At 35.5% G+C, this 13,321-nt stretch overlaps 1 protein-coding gene and 1 long non-coding RNA gene across 3 annotated transcripts in view; one reads left to right on the top strand and one right to left on the bottom strand.

Annotated features, from left to right (window-relative positions):
- LOC117993128 (uncharacterized) overlaps nt 1–13,321 on the bottom strand; it is a 713,143-nt gene that overhangs the window by 42,025 nt on the left and 657,797 nt on the right. The window lies entirely within an intron of this gene.
- Nucleotides 4,476–6,416, top strand: LOC138403969 (uncharacterized). Its single transcript, XR_011238082.1, has 3 exons — nt 4,476–4,673; nt 4,999–5,192; nt 5,617–6,416. It is a non-coding gene; the product is annotated as an uncharacterized lncRNA (long non-coding RNA).

Consider the following 13,321-nt stretch of genomic DNA (forward strand, 5'->3'; position numbering starts at 1 on the left):
TGAGTCCAGAATTAACGGAGTAAAATAGGGGTTTCAAATTTGTGTAATCTATAATAAGTTAGTCTTACATGCAAGAACTAGATTGAATCGTGTTGACAGCCGACTTGTCGGCACGTCTATTAGATGTTTAAGGAGAAGCAGTTTGTTCTTGGTTTGTTTTCTTTTCTTATACGTTCGTGTAGTCCTTCTGGGCCCACTTAACAGGATTTCGCTATTAGGGGTAAGAAATTGTCCCGCTTTCCCCCAGTTTCATAAACTTTGATTCTTGCAGTTGTTTGCTGTATTGCAAATCTTTTATGTTACCTACTTCATGTAATAAGTAAGAATCTATAAATCAGCGAAAGGTCGAGATGGCAATCGGCGTATGAGGCGGGAGGACATACCCGCACGTCACCCGCGTACGCCCGCACTGGGTTAGCGCTGAGGCGTTGCAATGTGTAATGTGTTGGCTTTCATGCAAATTCATCAGAATAGAATAGAATAGAATGTTTTTTTATTCATGTTAACTTTTTTCAAGTGCTTATGAATAGTCAGGTAGTTTTAATTTACCACTGGTTCGGAATGCCGTTCCTACCGAGAAGAACCAGCAAGAAACTCGGCGGATGCTCTTTTTAATTTTTCAATTTACAATGTTATTATACCGTACTATACAAGCCATTGCAGCCCCGTGCATTGCTGGAGCGAGTCAAATCCAAGCTTTTTTATCGTTTACATATATCAACTGATTTAATAGCCTCACGTATAGGTTTTCTCGTAGCTCTACAACAATATCACTGAATACCAATAAACCAGCAACAGAATAAAAAAATACGTTTAAAAAATTCTTTATAAAAACGAATATTTTTGAAATTTAATCACTTGTAATAGAAAAACTTTAACTATCGTATGATGATATAGTTATTACAGTAAGTTACCTACCTACTATAATTGTACCTAGTCAGATTCTAGTTTTACGACAATCTGTTGACAAACTATTTTATAGTCTCTAAAAAAGTTAGCTGTGTAAAAAAACTTGTCTTGCCGAGATTTTATTTTCGATTTAGCTCAGCTTTGATTTTATTTTTATATGATTTGTATTGAGTGTTTTTGAAAACTTTTACAGCTTGCTATCCGCGGCTTCCGCATGCCATATATCAGAAAGATTTTAAAAGCAAAAGAACTGTTTTTAGGGTTCCGTACCTCAAAAGGAAAAACGGAACCCTTATAGGATCACTTTGTTGTCTGTCGGTTTGTCTGTCTGTCTGTCAAGAAACCTACACCTGAATCATGAAATTTGGCAGGTGTAGGTTGGGTCTTACAGCTGGTTTTAGGGGGAAAATCTGAAAACCGCGAATTTAGGGTTAGATCACACAAAAAAAATTAAATTGTGGTCATGAACTAATAATTAGTATTTTCAATATTCGAAGTAAGATAACTATATCAAGTGAGGTATCATATGAAAGGGCTTTACCTGTGCATTCTAAAACCGTTTTTATATTTATTTTTATGCATCATAGTTTTTGAATTATCGTGCAAAATGTCGAAAAAATACGACTGTAGTACGGAACCCTCAGTGTGCGAGCCTGACTTGCACTTGACTGGTTTTTTTAATAGTTGCAGGGTAAAAGTTTCTAATCTCAACCTCTTATGTCCCGGATGAACATAACTTATGCGTTATTTTTAGAGTAAGTCAAGTGCGAGTTCCCACTATCAAGTCGGGTGCCTGTTGGATGAATTACATATTATTATAAAATATTATATTATTTTATAAATATTGAAAACCTTTTAAATTATATATAATTTAAATCGTTTTTTCAGTGTCTAACACTGAATTATAGCCACCCGAGTTCATTTGACATTGGTTTATTCTACATTGCTGCTTCTTTGAGTGATATTAAAATGAATTTTCGAAGAAAACCTTCAATGGATTAAAAATAAATGTCAAATGAGCTATCATTCAGTGTTAGCAAATCAGTAGGCTGGGCATGACGGACAGTGGAAACTTAGCCTAAAGGAAGCGCAGTTGACTTTCTTCCTTTTGGATAAGTGGTAGGGGATTTAAGTTGATTATATTACGTCGGGTGACACTTTCCGGAGTAAATTATGTCCGTATTAAGTTTCAGTCGTTAGGGAATCACGAGTAATTTATTTTACAAAGATCTGATAGAACTTTGGGAACAATATATTTTTGTTGGCAGTAACTTTCGGCTCTGGACGGCGGATCGGATTTATTTACTTACTTAACTTTTAACTTTTGAGAAAAACAAATAAGAAATAAGAAAAGTTTCTCGTCAAAAAACTGGCGATTAATTAAACAGAAAATGTTAACTACTTACTTACTAGATGATACCCGCGACTACGTCCACTTGGATATATAAGTTTTATAAAACCCGCGGGAACTCTTTGGTTTTCCGAGATAAACTATAAAGAGTAGGTAGCCTATGTGTTAATTCAGGGTATCTCCATTCCACAGCAAAATACGTCCTGTAGTAGGTACCTACATACGCACACACTCTCACTCTCACACACACACACACACACTCACACACACACACACACACACACACACACACACACACACACACACAAGCGCGCGTATATTATTGCCTATATATTACTAATGCGATAAGTGGGGAAGTTTTAATTTAATATCAGTTTTCAGTAATAATAGTTTTCAAATTAAATTATTGCTGTAATATCAACAAAATTTGATACCCAAAATAAATTTTATTTAATTAAAGGCGGATATTTTAATATAATTAAATAATAAACTCAATTACTTAGTGATAAGTGATAAGACTAGATAGAGTTAGGCGTGGGAAGTGGGTATCCAATTGAGCAGAGAATTTATTTGATTACATTATTGTTAACAAGCTTCGGTCTGGTTGAAATGCCGAAAATCCTTCATCATCATCATCACCATTATCAACCGATAGACGTCCACTGCTTGACATAATTCTCTTATATGGTCTCTTGTTATTTATATATTTTTTACATTCTTAGGGTTCCATACATCAAAAGGAAAAAAAAGAAAAAGGAACCCTTATAGGATATTTTTTGTAAATATTCTAGGTGTTTTATTTCGTAGATTCATTTCACAGGTTCACGCGTATTATTTTACGCTCAGTTTGCAAGCAACCTATACTCATTATCGTTAAAGTACGAGCGAGGGTTAAATTTAAACTGGAAGATTAACTACGGGTTAAACATGTGTTGGTTGTTTTGGAAACGCCATTAAGTATTGTTTCGTGATAGATAAAAATTTATTGCCGTTGTCGAAACGATTTTTTTTTTGTTACTTACAGGAAGTTATTTGTGGTTTTGTATTTCGTAAATGTTTACTTTAAACTTTAAAGCGAAGTTTGAACAGACCACCGGTATATTGAGACATTTTGATCTGCACCTCGATTGCGGGAAATCTGCATCAATCATTATGACAATCTCAATTGTTGTGATTGGCTGAATTTGTGCAATTCTTGTTGCAACAATGCATTGTAGCCAATAGTGAGCGAGCGTCAACCAATCCGAGGTGATTGCAATCGTGACATTGTAGCTGTCATTCTACCACAATCGCGCACCTGAATACGGAAAAGTTGCCATATTTGGCAGACAGTGTAACTTGGTTAGTTAAATCACTAACTATCCTTATTAATTATTATAAATGCGAAAGTGTGTTTATTTGTTATTTTATTGGTTTGTTGGTTTTAGGCTGCATTTAGGCAGATTTAGGTAAGTAAAGTATAGTACGCGAAAAGTTGAGATAGCAATCGAGGTGGGAACGCCCCGCACACCCGCACAGCCCCCGCGCTAACCCGGTGCGGGCGCGCGCGGGTGACGTGTGTGCGGGGCACCCCCCGCCTCATACCCCGATTGCCATCTCAACCTCTCGCGGACTACTTATAATAATTATGTAAACAAGCAAACCCGCAGGCGTCATACTACCTAGTTTAAAACCAACAAATAATGTACCTATATCGACACGCAATGTGTGGTCCCTAGTCGATAAAATAAAATAAATTTTATCTAGGTAAGTAGGTACGTTATGTTCCCAGTTTCCTAGTACCGATAAAATTTATATAGCTTCCTTAAAGCTATTAAAGCCAAGCCTAATGTCAGGATGTGCTTTGGCAGCTTTAATAATAAATGCTATTGTACTCTCCTAGTCTCCCTTTTATAACGTAACAATTTTCCTAAATTGGAAGGTGATTAGGGTTCATAATATGAAAAACTGCGACTTTTTAAAGCTTTTTGGTACCTACCTACAATAAAAAGTATTTTCAAAAATTCTACCTATATAAAGCCATTGGCATTAGGTACATTAATATAGCATCACAAGGTCAAATCTAAAGCAATTGTATCCAAAGGCGTGAATAATTTAAAAAAAAACTTGTGAAAGTATGAACTTGTTCTTATTAAATGTGTAGCGCTACTCGACAATAGATGGCGCCACTAGTACCGAACGTTGCTACGGCCACGGAACAGAAAAAACAGTGGAAGTGCTAAGTAGGCGTGGCACGCGTGCCACAATTAAGCGTAGTTACGTAAAACTGATCCCAGTCGCGTTCTAACATCGCGTGGAGTTGGTAGTCTCGCGACAAATTCATATTGCCCTAGCAATGTTACTGTTCCGTTTTGGAGTGTAAAAATGATAGTAGGAGAAAAAATCTTAAAAATGGAGGTGTTTCGTATCATCGGTAAGTACGATTTTCATTGTTTTCTATAAAATCTTAATTTATTTCAATTTACTAATATTTAATAGAACGGTTAGTCAAAATCAACCTTAACCAATTAAGATAAAGTTTATTTTGGATTGATTCTATTCCGAAAGTACTTCGATCCGTGTTCGCTACTCAAGTAGTGATGTGGCCAAGTCGAATATTGAATTTATCGATTGATATCGATACAAGGATATAAATAAATAGTAACGCAATAATTATAATTTATTAATGAGTGAGACGTTGCATTGATCACTAAATAGACATCAGTAGTTCCTCTAACCTTCATTTAAAATATTTTTAGGTTTCCCAAAGATGCAAGCATCAAAGAGAAATGGATAGATGCAACGGGTAGAGTTAATTGGATGCCAACCAAATCAAGCATGATATGCTCTGAACATTTTTTTAGAAGTCGATTTTATAATATCAAATAAAGGATATAGATATACGAAACCTACTGCGCTTCCATCAATGAAAATCGTTAAGTTTTTTAATCAAGTAAGTAACCTTGTTTTATTTTATTACTTTCAGGAAGTATTGAAAATACTTGATATTATAATACAAAACAACACCACCTCTTAGTTATATTTTTGTATGAAGATTGACTGACTAAATATCAAATTTAATTCATAAACACACTAATTAATTTTTCTCCTATTCATTTTTATATAGGTACTAGATGATGCCCGCGACTTCGTCCGCGTGCATTTAGGTTTTTAAAAATCCTGTGGGAACTTTTCAACTTTCCGGGATAAAAAGTAGCCTGTGTCCTTTCCCGGGATGCAAGCTATCGCTGTACCAAATTTCATCAAAAACGGTTGAACGGTTGAGCCGTGAAAAGCTAGCAGACAGACAGACAGACACACTTTCGCATTTATAATATTAGTACGGATTTATTCTCAAAATTTAATTTTGGTTTCAGCCACAAAATGATAAATGTGGTCACTCCAGGTTCTTCAAAAAGACAAAGTGATTCGGAGATTCCTGCGTCTAATCACGTTACCGATTTGATGAAGGCAATAGTCGAAAAATATATACATAAATGTTCGCATACACCGTTTATTAAAATTAAAAATAAGACTTTCGAAACGCCAGTTTCTTAACAAATATGTTTTATTTCAAGGGCAATAAATAAAATTTAACTATTTTCATACGTTGCAGTATTTATTGTGCATACTTGTAAAAGGCATGCATACATACCAGCACTTTTATTCAATTTTATAATTACCTTTTTAATTTTATTTTTGCGAATGAACAAAATAACGAGTATCTATCGATATCGATAGGTAATTCATTGAGCTACGCGGTGCGGCCTTAGCTGAGGAGGAAAAAAAATCGACCGATCACGCAAATGTCAACCATATGTTTAACGTACTTAAGTTTATAATTGCTACCACTTAGAATACCGCCATCTATGGTCAAGTAGCGGAATTAATTGGACAATTGAATCTAGTGTGACGTGAGTGTGACTATAGCTCGTAAATACGTTCTTCCGCTAAAGCAAAATAAATCTTATTTCTAGAACGTCAGGGTTTGTTTCCAAATCTGTGACGTAGGCTAGTTTTGACTAAACTTAAACGACAAATCAAATGATTTGTTTCTTTGTAGTGCAATATATGACTATCGGTATATTTGTATGAGTTTGGCGACAGCGGTTCCTATAGTAATTTTGGTGAATTGCACTTCCACTGTTCTTTCTGTTCCGTGGCTACGGCAGACTAAAAAATACCAGCGTTTTATAAAGCGGGTGTGCGGTCAATCGTGCGTAAATTGTGTTCTTTGTAAATTATTGTTTCGAGCAAGAATATCCTGTTAGCAGTGAAAAAATATTTCATGCCTAGTTGTTTTTATTTATACCTGGCTTGGTATTCATGTTAGCTGCACAATGTGGCTAATTCCTTTGTACACAATCTCTAAACTAAACTAAAATATCATGTCTAAATCTATTGCTATCCCTTTCATAATGTTGCTTGCGGAAAAGGAAAGCACTAGATTTAGACCTGTTAATTTAGTTTAGTTTAGAGATTGCGTACTAGAGAATCGGCCCCAATAATGTCATTTTAAAATAACTGACAAAGGAAATAGAAAAATGTGTTTTAGATTTTATGTGTGCAATAACGTACGTATTTTTAACGTCTTTGTTTGAAATTCTAACATTAAACAATCGAGAAAATTACGTACATATACATAACGCGTAAAATTTAACTCCTCACGCGCCATTTTAACTTTTTGTGTCAAATTTCATGTCAAAAGTACGATTTTAGTCCCTATTTTAAGGGTTATAGGTCCCTATATTAACCTTGGTACCTACTTATTTAGTTTTTACCCGGATTCGCGGTACATTTTTATCGGTACTGGAATGCTCTTGCCGATACGCCTATCCCAGCAGTCACGGCCCAAGCCTCTTCCCGGACCCCATTCCATTCCATTTTGTTAAGTAAATACACAATTATTTTCAGAAACGTAGAAAGAGCGTTCCCTCAGCATTTCAAATTAAACACTCTATAATTTATTCTCGTCTTATTTAATGCAGTGTTGTAACCATTCATAATTTAAGAATTACCGCGATACTCGACGCTTGACGTGGCAACGGGCGGATTATACGGAATTCCTTTCATAATTTCACAATAAAATTCTGAGAAATACATTTTAACTTGAAAATTGTAATAGATAGGAATTAATTCGTAATTAAGCTAACTTTAAAAATAATTCCATTGTAGGGTGTTATTTATTTACTTAATAGCCTAGTGGTTGAGTTCAACTTCCTATCCCGGGCAACTCTAATTTTTCGCAGTAATAGTTATGTGCGTTTTAAGCATTTAAATAATAATAATCCATACTATAATATTATAAATGCAAAAGTGTGTCTGTGTGTCTGTCTGTCTGTCTGCTAGCCTTTCACAGCCCAACCGTTCAACCGATTTTGACGAAATTTGGTAGCTTTCATCCAGGGGAAGGACATAGGTTACTTTTTATCCCCGAAAATCGAAGAGTTCCAACGGGATTTTTAAAAACCATAATCCACGCGGACGAAGTCGCGGGCATCATCTAGTATGTAATATCTCTTGCTTTAACGGTGAAGCAAAACATCGTGAGAAGAAACGTAACGCCTGAGAGTTCACCATAATGTTCTAAAAGTTTTTAGTTCAGGCTGAGTTTGTTGTGGGCTCTTCTCAGACTTGGCCGCGTTTGGAACCCTACAAATTAACAATATTGACTATCAGTAAGTGTAACAGCGTAACAATATGTTACCTATTCTGAATAAATAATTTGACTTTGACTTTGAAAAAAAGGTGTGTGAAGACTGCCAAATTCACATTTAGCCAGTGTGGTGAACTATGAGATAAACTCCGAGCTATTCTGAGAGGAGACCTGTGCTTAGTAGTGGTTGGTTGAGATAATGATAATGATAAATCACAATTATTATACATATCAGAATTATTTCCAAGACAATATTATGCACGAGTCCTTTCTTATTTTCCTTCACCGTAAAGTCCATTTGAAACGGTCATCATCATTATCGCCGGCTCACTACTGAGCACGGGTTCTACGAGGAGCGTAGAATGAGAAGGACTTGACCATGATCTACCTCGCTGGCCAAGAGCGAATTAGCAGACCTATTAAACGATAAACAATGTCAACAAAGTTTTTAAAACTCTGCTCAGAATGCAAATCTGCGAACTTCATGAAGAATCAACACAATTTTAATCAAAAGACCATTGCGGTAGATATTTGACCTAAAAACAGGGCGGATTATACCCAAACCCATTGTAATCTACCTACCTAATTCCAATTCCCGATTCTAGCAAGTTCTGCAAAATATATTTTAACGTGTAATAGACGGGAATTAATTAAGCGAATTTTCAAAATTGTTCCACACAGGTAGGTCCCAGTTTTAGGTAAAGCTTCGGCCATCGTTTGTGTGTAGGAGAAAATGCCTCGTTCGCCAAAATCGCGCTTTTAGCTGACTATTAAAATATTTAGGAATTTTAGGATCGTTGGGTACAGTCACGTACGCTGGCGTAGGGTTATGAAACGGTATTTTCGATATTAGGTAGGTACTTAAATTAATTTTTGCAAGAGGGGATAGCCTAGTGGTTAAGACTTTGGCCTCCAATTCGGGGGTCGGGAGTTCACGGGCACTCCCTCGGCTTTTCGAAGCTATTAGCGTTTAACCGAGAGAATGGCAGTTGTTGGTACGATAACAAGACATTGGCACCGATTCCGTTGTCTTTCTCTAAACTAAATTTAGAGTATCTGCATGCTTTTCTTTTTTCCAATCCAACAGAACATGAACTTTACATTTAAGGGGACTCAGTTCGGTGCTTTCTTCATACAAACGTAGGAGGGAAATTACAACAATATTCGATATTGTACACACAAAACTAAGAATTATATCGATTTATCTCGTCATTATCTAGGTTTATTGATATATAAAACATTGAAAAAAGTATTGATTTAAAAGTTACGAGGCTCAAAAGATTCCTATTTTAACACTAAATTAATGACAACTTTGGGCGTAAATAAATAAGATTAGGGATATGAAAATTCTAAAACAATTTATCATTAGACGTAGTTTATTTATTCATTAGTTGAAATAATTTTACTTTGCAAACATAAATTCAGCAGTTTTTTCTCAAAAATACTTTTCCTGAACCCTTTTCGCGCGCTTGATTTCGGTGAAAATCATCGTGCCTCTCAACTTTCACATACAATGTCAAGTGAAAAGCAAACATGTTACCCACGTGCGCCGCCAATTTCGGTCGAGCGTCCTGCGTCACCTTAAAGACTAAATTTAGAGCACGGTACAAATTTAAACAGTAGGTTCGCGACTGTTTGCTAAAATCACGGGTTTTACCATCTAAAAATTAAATTTAAAACTGCCAAACTGCGTCTGTCCTTTTCATATTACATTAGTAAGGATGCGAATACTCTAAAATTAGGTTGTGCTCAGAATCAGTACCAATGTTGGTTAAACAAACACCTTTCATCTCTAGGTATCATCTCCCACGACAGCCCTCTATCCAAAGCATAACATGGAGAGTGATGACTGATGATAGGAACACGTAGTACTTCAATGCAGCGTTGTATCTATGCAACGAGAAGCCTACATTGGCTCCCCAGCAACACTTCCTAAAGTCCTCGCCACCACGCAGACCACCCAGGTGGTGGGTGGTGGTCTGCTTGGAGTGAGCTCGGCTGGCTAAACTGATCCGTTGAACTGAACCACATCTACTCGTGTGACTGAATTACATTTATATTTAAAGTAAAAGTATATTTAAGAAGAAGTATTTATCCTTCAAGCTTTTTTAAAACTAAAATATCTTATGCCCACGACTTTATCCGCGTGGACTACACAAGTTGCAACCCCCTATTTTACCCCCTTATTGAAGTTTCAAAAAATCCTTTCTTAGCTTAGATGTCTACGTTATAATAGCTAGGTACCTACTTGCCTGCCAAATTTCAGCCAGATTCGTACAGTAGTTTGAGCTGTGCGTTGATAGATCAGTCAGTCAGTCAGTCAGCTTTTCGTTTTATATATTTAGACTACTAACGTAAGAGAAAATCGATAACGACAGGAAAATAATAAAAGCTCAGAAATGAAAGTATCTAACCAGATCAGAAAACCAGACCAATATTGGGACCTAAGTCCTAATACCTACACTGGACACGTCGTCTGATATAATAAAAAAGTAGTCTTAAGATTATCTGAGACAGGAATCGTGCCCGCTGATCACGTTCACATAATTTCGTTTGCCTCGGTTTGTCTGTCCACTTTCCGAAAATACCAATTGAAAATACCTAGTGGGACAGTTGGATTTTATTATTTGGATTCGGTGAAAAATGCTTTTCAATCACAGAAAAAAATTGACTAAGGGATGCTAGGCTGTGCCGGGCCCGAGTCATGCCGCGCATATCATTATTATAGATATCATTTTATTAAGGAGCTGTTTTGTTAAATAATACCGAATTATTTTAAATTAATTAAGAAAGTATAAGAATACAAAACAATAATTTACTTAATGAAAAAATCGCAAATCGCAATCTTCATAATTTACGACTACTTAAATAGTGATGTGACACGTTTCGTACCAAAAAAATCGGTAACATTGGTACGAAATGTAAACTTTTTCGGAAACGTAAACAATATGTTTCTTTATCCTACTTTAGGTCAATAAATATAAAAATATAACATAGGTAAGTGCTCAGCTAAATTATTAATTTACTAATTAAATACATAGAACTAAATAAACTATTTGCAAACTGAATACACCCTAATAACTTCAGAAAAGGTTATTTGCCGATAGCTAATAATGAGTTAACGTACAAAAGCTAAGTCTATTGAGATTAATTATTGAAGATTGTCTCTACCTTTTAAGATTTACTGAAGATCTGTACGAAGATTCGGTGATTAGATCTATTTGCCGAGTTACACTAAAGAAGCTCAAAAGATCGTTTAATCCTCTTCAATTTTTCCCATAAGCTAAGTTACCTTTTAATTAATAGCTGTGATAGCCTAGTGGTTAGGACGTCTGCCTTCTAATCGGAGGACGGGGTTTCGAATCCGGGCACACACCTCTAACTTTTCGGAGTTATGTGCATTTTAATTCATTAAATATCACTTGCTTTAACGGTGAAGGAAAACATCGTGAGGAAACCTGAAACGTGAAAAATGTTCTCAAATGAAGTCTACCAATTCGCACATGGCCAGCGTGGTAAACTATGGCCAGAACCCTTCTCACTCTGAGAGGATGATGGGTTGATCGTGATGATGATGAAGTTACCTTATCACAAGATTTTACGAAATCAAGATCGAAAAAAACTTTGCGAAGTATTTACCTAGTTTCACAAAATTAGTAGATAATTTAATGGCGATAAATTACATAATTATACATAAAACGCGCGGTTATAATCCGTTAAAAAATTAGCAGAGCACTCAAGTCGTTAGGGCCCATCGTAAACAGTAATAAAAAAAAGGTATTCGCGCCATAAATAATTACAATTATGTAAATGAATTTCTATTCCTTCTGTAAGTTTAATTAATTTTAAGTAATAAAGCGATTTATATCTCCGACTTATCTGACATTTGCATAATATCTTAGAATCTTTATAAAATGAGACTCATGTACTTAAGTATTACGCTTTTTTTTCATAATCTAACGGTTCTTGAATTCTCGGATGCTTGTGATGCTCACATTTACATTCGATTCAAAATATTTTGCATATATTAGTGTAGTGTTTACTATACACTCGATTTTTTGACGTTCCGTCACCTATTTTACTGTTTGATAATATTTGCACTATCATTATAAGTGTAATATTGATAATGCATTTTGTTGACGCAGTGTCGCCAATAAAATAAATGTTGTGATGTATAATTTAAATAGGTAAGTAGTTTTGTCTTGAGTATTCAGAAGTAAAAACTAGCTTACGCTCGCGACTTCGTCCGCGTGGACTACAAAAATTCCAAGCCCCTATTTCACACCCTTAGGGGTTGAATTTTCAAAAATCCTTTCTTAGCGGATGCCTACGCCATAATAGCTATCTGCATGCCAAATTTCAACCCAATCCGTCCATTAGTTTGAGCTGTGTGTTGATAGATCAGTCAGTCAGTTAGTCAGTCAGTCAGTCACCTTTTCCTTTTATATATTTAGATATCAGCTGACATATTGAATACAATGCATCGAAACACTAGGTAGGTATAGCATAATTAGGGAGATAATGTCTTTACAAGATAAAAAACATTATTCGCAAGCATAATAATGAATCTTCAAAAGGTTCTTCAGAGACCACATCAATCTATACTAATATTATAAATGCGAAAGTGTGTCTGTCTGTCTGTCTGCTAGCTTTTCACGGCTCAACCGTTCAACCGATTTTGACGAAATTTGGTACAGAGATAGCTTTCATCCCGGGGAAGGACATAGGCTACTTTTTATCCCGGAAAAACAAAGAGTTCCCACGGGATTTTTAAAAACCAAATCCACGCGGACGAAGTCGCGGGCATCCTCTAGTAGCAAATAAGTGGAAGATTTCAAATATGGATACCTCTATATTAACCGCGAACCTCTATTATAATAATTGTCACATAAACCTACGGCTGGACATTTTGGGACACGAAATATATGGAACATTTTGGTGGACGAAATATTTAAATATCGCCAATATACATATATTATGGCATTATTTCCACAGCATTAAGCATCCTAATATCCTAATTGACATAGTAAATATTCAATATTGGTCCATCGACCGAATCGAATGCCAAATATATCGGACCGAATAAATTCGACTAAATGTAGTTTAACTAACTAAATTAATCCAAGTCACGGATAGTTTAAAAGGTTTAGTTTACGTTTATCGTTTGTATCAATGCGGGCGCTAAGTTAATTGTACGGGGCGAGATAAATATTTTGATTAAACTATTTATTGCCTGTCGGTTTATCTTTAGCTTTTCATTCCGCTAAAACATTTTTTGTGGTCGTTCATAGTTTTTTCTTGTTTTGTCTAAAGAAATCTTGGCAAGTTTCATTGTTTGCGACATTTACTTGTCTTATACTTTTGTCCTAATACTAACTTAATTAAATGTCAAAGATTTGTCTTTATCAATGTTGCTATGAACCCGG

This window comes from Maniola hyperantus, chromosome 23, assembly GCF_902806685.2.
Source record: "Maniola hyperantus chromosome 23, iAphHyp1.2, whole genome shotgun sequence".
Classification (NCBI taxonomy): Eukaryota; Metazoa; Arthropoda; class Insecta; order Lepidoptera; family Nymphalidae; genus Maniola; species Maniola hyperantus.